Source organism: Acomys russatus, chromosome 4 (assembly GCF_903995435.1).
Source record: "Acomys russatus chromosome 4, mAcoRus1.1, whole genome shotgun sequence".
Taxonomy (NCBI): Eukaryota; Metazoa; Chordata; class Mammalia; order Rodentia; family Muridae; genus Acomys; species Acomys russatus.
This window is the reverse complement of record NC_067140.1, coordinates 84,167,660-84,177,096: the sequence shown is the minus strand read 5'-3', so window position 1 is coordinate 84,177,096 and position 9,437 is coordinate 84,167,660. Positions and strand designations below refer to the sequence as shown.

At 41.1% G+C, this 9,437-nt stretch overlaps 1 non-coding gene across 1 annotated transcript; it reads right to left on the bottom strand.

The window, feature by feature from the left end:
• Positions 1-1,371: 1,371 nt before the first annotated feature.
• On the bottom strand, positions 1,372-1,478 carry LOC127188746 (U6 spliceosomal RNA). Its single transcript, XR_007830591.1, has one exon. It is a non-coding gene; the product is annotated as a U6 spliceosomal RNA (small nuclear RNA).
• Between the last annotated feature and the right edge of the window lie 7,959 nt (positions 1,479-9,437).

Genomic DNA, 9,437 nt, shown 5'->3' with positions numbered 1-9,437 from the left:
GTAAAGAAAATTATTCCATTAATTGAAGCAGGAGGAGGAGGAAGACACTGAAGAGTGTAGAGACAGGAGGTGGGTAATGATATAAATGCAATACACAATTACTTCAATAATTAATTAAAATAAAGATACAGGGCTATGCAACAAGTATATATTGAATGCAGGATAAGCAGTTCTTGGAATATCTTCTCTTTTCTTTTCTCTATATTGGGAAGGTGTTGAATGTATTTTCATATTCACAAGTAATAATTGATCCATATTTATTGATATGGTATTACTCATTGCTTTTTTAAAAAAATAATTTATTGAAATTCCCACAGATGGAAAAGAAAGATCATTTTACTGTCAGATACCTAAGCCAAAAAAGTAAGCTTCCAATCTCATGAACAGTATCTTTCTGTAGAATCTTAACTCCTGACTTTAGGAATTCTCAAACATGTTCCTAGAGTCAGAAAAGACAGAAAAATCCTTCATTGGATCCACACTGAAATTATTGTCTTCTTCATGGAGGCAGAGTTCTGGGAAAGCTGACTGACATCAGAGGACTGCAAGAAACAATTCTGTCAGACTATGTCTGAAAATTGCATTTGGGCTTTGTCTAATAACTGGACTTCACCAGGATATTTATAACTGACATTTCATACAAAGTTTTCAGTCCAGCTACCAGAAACTGTTCAAGATAGTGCAACTTTTCTCTGATCTGTCCTTTTTTTTTATTTCATCCCTGATCCAGAGGTCACTGAGTAGGGAGTTGTTCGATTTCCATGAGCTTTTAGTCTTTCTCTTGTTTCTGTTGAGTTCCAGCTTTAATCCATGGTGGTCTGGTACAATGCAAAGACTTATTTTTTTTTTTTTTAGATTTTTTTTTTATTAATTTATTCTTGTTACATCTCAATGTTTATCCCATCCCTTGTATCCTCCCATTCCTCCCCCCCCCCATTTTCCCATTATTCCCCTCCCCTATGACTGTTCCTGAGGGGGATTACGTCCCCCTGTATATGCTCATAGGGTATCAAGTCTCTTCTTGGCTACTTGCTGTCCTTCCTCTGAGTGCCACCAGGTCTCCCCCTCCAGGGGACATGGTCAAATGTGAGGCACCAGAGTACGTGAGAAAGTCGTATCACACTCTCCACTCAACTGTGGAGAATGTTCTGACCATTGGCTAGATCTGGGAAGGGGTTTAAAGTTTACCTCCTGTATTGTTCTTGGCTGGTGCCTTAGTTTGAGCGGGACCCCTGGGCCCAAATCTGCCTATCATATTGTTCTACTTGTAGATTTCTAGGACCCTCTGGATCCTTTTATTTTGCTGTTCTCCCATGCGTCTCTCATTTAGAGTCCCAATAGGATGCCTTCCCCTCTGTCCCAGTTTCCTGGAAAAATATGGAACGCTTCACGAATTTGCGTGTCATCCTTGCGAAGGGGCCATGCTAATCTTGTCTGTATCGTTCCAATTTTAGTATATGTGCTGCCGAAGCGAGCATGCAAAGACTTATTTCTATCTTCTTGTATCTGCTGATGTTTTCTTTCTGACCAAGGATATGGTCAGTTTTGGAGAAGGTTCCATGAGGTGCTGAGAAGAAGGTATATTCTTTTGTGTTTGGATGAAATGTTCTAGAGATATCTGTTAGGTCTATTTGATTCATGGTGTCTATTAGTTTCATTATTTCTCCATTTAGTTTCTGTCTTGATTGTCTATTTGTGAGAATGGGCTGTTAAAGCCTCCCACTATTAATGTGTGGGGTTCCATGTGTGATTTAAGCTTAGTAATGTTCTCTTATGAATGTGGGTGCTCCTGTGTTTGGGGCATAGATTTTCAGGATTGAGATGTCCTCTCGGCGTATTTTTCTTTTGGTGGATCCTTTCTCATCTCTTCTGATGAGTTTTGGATAATGTCTATTTTATAAGATACTAGAATGGCTACTCCAGCTTGCTTCTTGTGTCCATTTGCTTGGAAAACCTTTTTCCAACCCTTTGCTCTGTGATAATGTCTACTTTTATTACTTAGGTGTGTTTTCTGTATGTAACAGAGTGATAGATCCTGTTTTTGTACTTATTCTGTTAGCTTGTGTCTTTTGGGGGGGGAGGAGTGAGACCATTGATGTTGAAAGATATTAATGACCAGTGGTTGTTAGTTCCTGCTTGTTTTATGTTGGTGATGGGAGAGGGAGAAGGACAGGGAGAGGGAGGGGGAGGGGGAGAGAGAGAGAGAGAGAAAGAGAGAGAGAGAGAGAGAGAGAGAGAGAAAGAGAGAGAGAGAGAGAGAGAGAGAGAGAGAGAGACTTTTCTTTTGGTTTGTGGATGTAGGGTTATTTATTTCCTCTGTTTTCCTGGTGTATCCTCCTTGGGTTTGAGTTTTCCTTCTAGTATCTTCTGTAGGTCTGGATTTTTTGGCTAGCTGCTGTTTAAATTTAGTTTTGCCATGGAATATCTTTTTTCTCCATTTTTGATGATTGAAAGTTTTGCTGGGTATAGTATTCTGAGTTGACATCTGTGGTCTCTTGGTGGCTGTATGACAACTGTCCAGGCCATTCTGGCTTCTATAGTCACTGTTGAGAAATCAGGTATAATTGTGGTAAGTTTGCCTTTATATGTGACTTGACCTTTTTCTCTTTGAGCTTTTAATATTCCTACTTTGTTCTGTACATTTAGTGTTTTGATTATGATGTGAAGGAAGGATTTTGTTTACTGGTCCAATATATTTGGAGTTCTGTAGGCTTCTTGCATATTTATGGGCATTCCTTTCTTCCCTTAGCATCCAGGGCCAAGGGAATCAAAACCTGACTGACCTTTCCTCAGGAGTTTCTCTGTCACATTTACTAAGTGACATTTCAACATTTACTGTGTAAAAAGACAAAGTGTTCCCCCTTCACAAATCATGAGTACTAGATAATTCATTAAGTCCGCAAACTGCGCAGAGTTGTTCTTGGGCCCAACCTTCAGAAAGGCCATCAGAGATATTTCCTGAAACAATGTGTACTTAAATATTTGCTAGTGCATGCTGAACATTCTAAAACACGGAATAGATTTAATATTAAACCTTTTTATTGATGTTTATGATGTTGATAATATTTTTAATATTAATATTTAATGTCAGCAACATGTCTGAATATGGGTTATCCTTAAATACAGTCCTAATTAGTGCTTGAAATTACGATCTGGATATTGCCAGAAATTTAGCTGGATAGGACTCCACACATTGGTAGATTTCCTTCACAGAACTTTTTCTACACTTCATAGGGAGGTAGTGATGCTCAAGTGCGTGTGGGACACTAACTTCATATCTGCATGTTCATGAGGCCAAAAGGAAAATTTTTTGCTGTTTCTGAGGTTATTGACCTTTAGTAATATTTAAGAACTACTTTAATGTGCATTCTTTTTCATATTTTTTATTGCTCTGGGCAATTTTTTAGCCCATAGTCTTCACTAGGAACACAGTGTTCTGGCTTGTTTGATGTCAACTCAACACAAGCAGAAGTGATTTGAGAAGAAGGCTCAACTGAGCAAATGCCCCTATAAGAACAGCCCATAGGAAACTCTGTAGAGCATTTTATTATTAATTATTGATGTGAGACAGCCCACGTGGGGTTGTGGTCTGGATACTATAAGAAAGCAGGCTGGGCAAGCCATGGCCAGGCAATCTAGCAAGCAGTGCTTCTACATATATTGGATTTCCCAGAAGTTCCCAACTCAAGGTGTCTGAAATTAACCCATTCTGCTGCAAGTTTCTTCTGGTCTTAGTGTTTTGCCACAGCAACAGAAATCTTAACTGAGGCAAAGAGTGAATGGAATTCACATTTGAGGAGTTCTAATGGAACACTGAAGTTTTATCACTTTCAGTCATATTTCTTTTGAATAAGGAGGATCTTGCCATGTGTATATTGTTATTGGAAGGTCAACTGATATTATGAATCAAATGACCACTGGATCACAAGCCTGAATAACATCTATGGTCAAAAGAAAGAGTCCCTTGCCCTGCAATGTTAGAAGAAGCACAGGCTAAATAAGTTATGCCTTGGAGGGGATGGAGAGATGGCTCAGAGGTTAAGAGCACTGTCTGCTCTTCCAGAGGTCCTGAGTTCAATTCCCAGCAACTACATGGTGGCTCACATCATCTATAATGTGATCTGGTGCCCTCTGCAGGTGTGCAGGTGTACATGCAGGCAGAGCACTCATATACATAAAATAAATAAATGTTATGAAGTTTTGTCTTTGGGCACCTAAATTAAGGAAGCCCACATGAAACCTAAGCTAGGAAATGTTGCCAAGTGGTCAGTATTGAAGGGAGTATGGTCTCAAGTACATAAACTCAGAGAGAAGCACTCAAGGGGGCAGAAGGAGGAATAGAGTTCCATAAAGTGACATGTATTTCTGGCACACCTGTAATATAAGGAAAGTTGTCTGTCATTTAAAGAGATATGTTAGGATTTCCAACAGCTCACAGAACAGAGTTTCACTGCAGCCCAGTTGTCCTTAGAAGGGAGAAGACTTACATTGAGGGCTACACTGCTTCAAGAATTTCCAAGGGCCTTGATGTATGGAAAGTGAACATAACTTCTCTTCTAAATCCAGAAACATGCTTAGCAGATTCAGTAATGGCCTGGTGATGGTAACCTTGAGGATCTGCAGCTCAGGATCATGTGAACCAAACACTCTCAACCTGAGGGGCTATGTTTATCAGTACCAAGGCTCCTGTATTCCCCTCCTCGGACACACTTGAAATGATCTTTGTTCTACTTGTGGAAAACTGCTGATTAGCTTACTGCTGACTTCATCCAATTGTATGATAAATATCTGCTGAGTATTGCAGAGTATCATTAATATTGACAGGATTTGGCTTTCTCCCACGGGTTGGGCCTAAGTTGGACCATTCATTGATTTACCGTTCTCTCAGTCTGATGTGTTCCCAGTTCTTCCCTAATAATTGTGTATAAGACACTGTGATTTTTTTTTTTTTTTTTTTTTTTTTTGCTTTTATTGAGGGGGCAGGGTTTCAAACTTGGTTCCACTATGTAGATGTGGTTGTCCTAGAACTTGATATCTAGACCAGGCAGGCCTCAAAGTCACAGAGATCAATCTGCTTCTCCCTCCCCAAGAGCTAGGCTTAAAGGCTTATGTTACTACACCCAACTATTGTTGTGTTTCTTAATAAATTTACTTAGCAGATGTCATCAGCTTGCGCAAGAACATTTTTGTCTCAAATTTCCTATATCTTTTTTTTCTCATCTTTTTCACTTCCTCTTGGAACCCTAACACTGTAAAATAACCTGTTTGGTGACCACAACAGGGGCACTGACTTAATATGAAATAAAGTCTAAGTTTAGCAGTAATATGTAGATACAATAGAAGCCAATCTAGGAGACTGCCAAAAGGAAGAAAAAGGAGGAGGAACTTGGAACAAAACATGGAACAGGTACATTTTAAAGGGCAATTTTTTTTTTTTTTTTTTTTTTTTTTTTTTTTTGCTTAATCATTTTACAGCTTGATCCCAGCGCCCCTCCCTCCTCTCCCCTGAGCCCCACCCTCACACACCCTTTGCCCTATTTTCCCTTCTCCTTCTCAGAGAAGGGGAGGTCCCCAGTAGGAATCAACCCACCCTGGTATTTCAAGTCACACTAGGCCTAAGTGCATCCCATCCTTTCTCATTAAGGCCTAACAAGGCAGCTTAACTAAGGGAAAGGTTTCCAGTGGCAGGTGACAGAGTCTGAGGCAGCCTCTACTCCCATTGTTAGGGGACTTTTACCAGGCTGCACTTCTACTACATATATACTGTGTGTCTGGGTCCAGCCCATCCTTGCTTTTTTGTTGGTGGCTCAGTCTCTGCGTGTCCCCATGGGCCCAGATTAGTTTACTCTGTGTAGCTTCTTGTGGTGTCCTTTACCCCTCCAGCTCCCTCAATCCTCCCTCCCACTCTTCCATAAAACTCCACTGATCAGCCTACTGTTTGGCTGTGCATCTCTGCGCCTGTTCCCATCAGCCGCTGGATAAAGCCTCTCAGAAGACAGTTGTGCTAGACACTTGTCTGCAGGCATTGCAGAGTGTCATTAATAGTGACAGGGTTTGGCTTCCTCCCATGGCCTGGGCCTAGGCTGGACCAGTCATTGAGTTACCACTCTCTCAGTCTCTGTTCCATCTTAATTCCTACATTTCTGGTAGGCAAGACAAATTTTGGGCCAAAGGTTTTATGGGTGGGCTGGTGTCCTCCTCCCTCCACTGGAAGTCCCACCTGGCTATGGGAGGTGGTAAATTCAGGCTTTATAGCCCCTACGGCTAGCTGTATAAGATATGGTCACCCCTAGACTCCCAGGAGCCCCCATGTCTCAGAAATGTAGCTCCCACTGATTCCCATTCTCTCCATCAGTCCTTCCGCTGCTCTCCCCACTCAGTTCCCTCCTTCAGTCTACTTTAGGTGTCTATTTTATTTTATTTTCTGAGTGAGATTTAAGCATCATCTCCTGGGCCCTCCTTGATTTCTTTGGGTCAATGGCTTGTAGCATGGTTATCCTATACTTTTTACCTAATATGCACTTATAATTGAGTATATACCATGTGTGCCTTTCTGTATCTGGGTTATTTCACTCAGGATGATCTTTTCCAGTTCCATCCATTTGCCTACAAATTTCATGATTTCCTGCTTTTTAATAGCTGAGTAGTGTTCCATTGTGTAAATTTACCTCGTTTCCTTAGTCACTTCTTCAATAAAAGGACATTTAGGTTGTTTCCAGTTTCTGGTACTACAAATAAGGCTGCTATGAACATAGTTGTGCAAGTGGCCTTGTATATGGTGGAGCAACTTTAGCTTACATTCCCAGCAGTGTATCTGGTCCTGTATCAGGTTGCCTAATGGGTTTGGGCAAACTTGAACTCATGGAAGCACCTTTCCTCCCTTTTATTTCTAATGGGTCCCTAATGTAATCACTTCCTTGGGGGCGTACATGCCTGGGATTGAATGTCCTCTTAACCTATAGCCACAGCTTAGCACTGAAGGTGTTTTTCCCTGAAATGTCAGGTTCCCTTCCTATGGTTCTGCCCACCAGGACTAGCATAAAAGGCATAACATTTTTCTCCAGACCTCCTTAAGCAGCACAAGCCTTTGGGATTTCTCCCTTGCCAGTAGTGTAGTTTTTCTGTAAAATTCTAGTTAAAAATGTCTTGACATTTTCTCACAGTCCATTTTTTATATTTTTTTAATTTACTGAGATTAAGAACACAAAAATGTTATGTAAGTGCCTGGTTGTGAGCCTAGAACCAGCTACAAGTGGCAGGTTGTGAATTGATACACTCTTGAAGCAATTGAGTATTTTTCACGTGGGTCCCCTAACAATTGGTAAAAGAAAATCTGAAGGTGCATGTTCATAAGCCAGTCACAACCCTAGGCTAGGAAAACACATGATTTTGGAGGGGAATGCACATAGTCAAGGTTGCACAGCTTCCTTTGACCTGAAATTGAAGCATGAAAATACAGAAGATCATCACAGTTCCAGAACAAGAGGCCATAACAATTGGCAAACCATGTGTCGTGGAGCCCACAGGTACAGAAATGCAGAGGGCAATGTCAAAAATAAGCAAATATAGAAAAATGTTCTAGCCTCTCCCCATTTCTGAAAAAAAGAAACTCAAATCCAAGGACAGGTGATCACAGACACTCAGAGTTAGATTAGAACAGAGTAGCATTTTGGGAAGAAATCTGGCATCCTCAACAATAACATGTCAGCAGACTTAGCTCCACACATGCTAAGAACAAAGCCAAGGAAGAAGCTGAGATGAAAATGACAGCAGCAGATGTGAAAAAACAAGAGGAAATGTGAATTCAGTGGATAAAAACTTGCCAGATGAGTATCTTGAATGTAAAGCATTCCTCGCACCTCCAGCCCCAACCAATAGTATACACATATCCTGAGAGCCATTCCTTGCCCCCTCCCCAAAAACTATATCACACTGTTCACTTCTTCACCCCAAATAAAGTTGAACGGTCTCACTAAAGCTGGTCCCGGAAAGTTATCCATCATACACGCAGCTGTCTGAACCCTGCCCTCCATGCTGCTGCTCATCTTTCCCATGCGGACCTGTGGCTGATGATCCCCATGGGAGGGAGACCCACAACACTACAGAGAGAACTCCCAATTCATCCCAGTGGGAAGTGAAGGGCCAAGTTTTCTTTAAAAGATCATAAGTATACCATAAAATCATGAGAAAGTAAGACCAAATGTCATGTGTCATGAACAAAGATGTATTGTTCAAAAATTATAAAAGAGCCAGGAAGTGGTTGCGCGCCTTTAATCCCAGCACTCGAGAGGCAGAGGCTAGGTGGATCTCTGTGAGTTTGAGGCCAGCCTGGTCTACAAAGCACGTCCAGGACAGCCAAGGCTACACAGAGAGACCCTGTCTTGGGAGGAAAAAAAACATTAACTATTGATTGGTGTTTACAGTCTTCAAAAAGCAAATGTTTGGTGTAACATATCCAAACTAATGTGATCCTGCACTTAATTTACTGGCAAAGAATGAGTGAAGGTTTCAGTGGGGATCTAAGCTACAGGGCCGTCTGGGTAGGTCTTGAAGCAGAAAACCAACCTCCTTCACCCTCCAGGTAAAGCTGAAGCACAGGAATATTGAGTTTGAAAATATTGAGGCAAGTCTGGTGGCAGTGGGGGTCTGTATCAATTATTCTTAGGTGTAGAAAACCACACCACACCACAAGTTGTGACTCCACACTTTCATGGCTCTGTCCCTCATAGGCTCAAGTGGACTTGTTAATGATTACGCTGAACTGACACTTTTGAGTTCTTATCCTCCTTAATTAAAACAATAAAATAGAGCCTGGCAAGATTTGAGGATGTTTTTATTAAAATTTGACAGAAAACAATAATGGTATAGGTGATGGAGAAATCCTTCCAATAATCAGGAGGAAAGAGAAAAATGTTATGCTTTGTACACTAGCCCTGGAGGACAAAGACATAGGAAGGAAACCTAAAGTGTCAGGGTAAAATAATGCAAAGCTGTGGGTTTAGGTTCATAGAGCATTTAATCCTAGGCTTCTGAGCCAGGAGAAAAGATTGCACTAGAAACCAAATAGACCTATGAGTGAGGATATTAGCCCTTTGTCAGGTATGGTGCTGGTGAAAATATTTTCCCATTCTTTGTCCTATTGATGGCGTCCTTTGCCTAACAGAAGCTGTTCAGTTTTATGAGGTACTATTTATTCACTGTTGATCATGTGCCTGAGCTGTTGGTGTTCTCTTCAGGAAGTTGTTTCCTGTGCCAGTGTGTTCAAGGCTGTTTCTGACTTTCTGGTTTATCAGGTTCAGTGTATCTGGTTTTATGTTGAGGTATTTGATCACCCTGGACTTGAGTTTTGTGCAAGGTGATACCTATGGCCTATTTGCATTCTTCTACATGCTGGCATCATCCAGTTAGTCCAATGCCATCTGGTGAATATGCTTTCT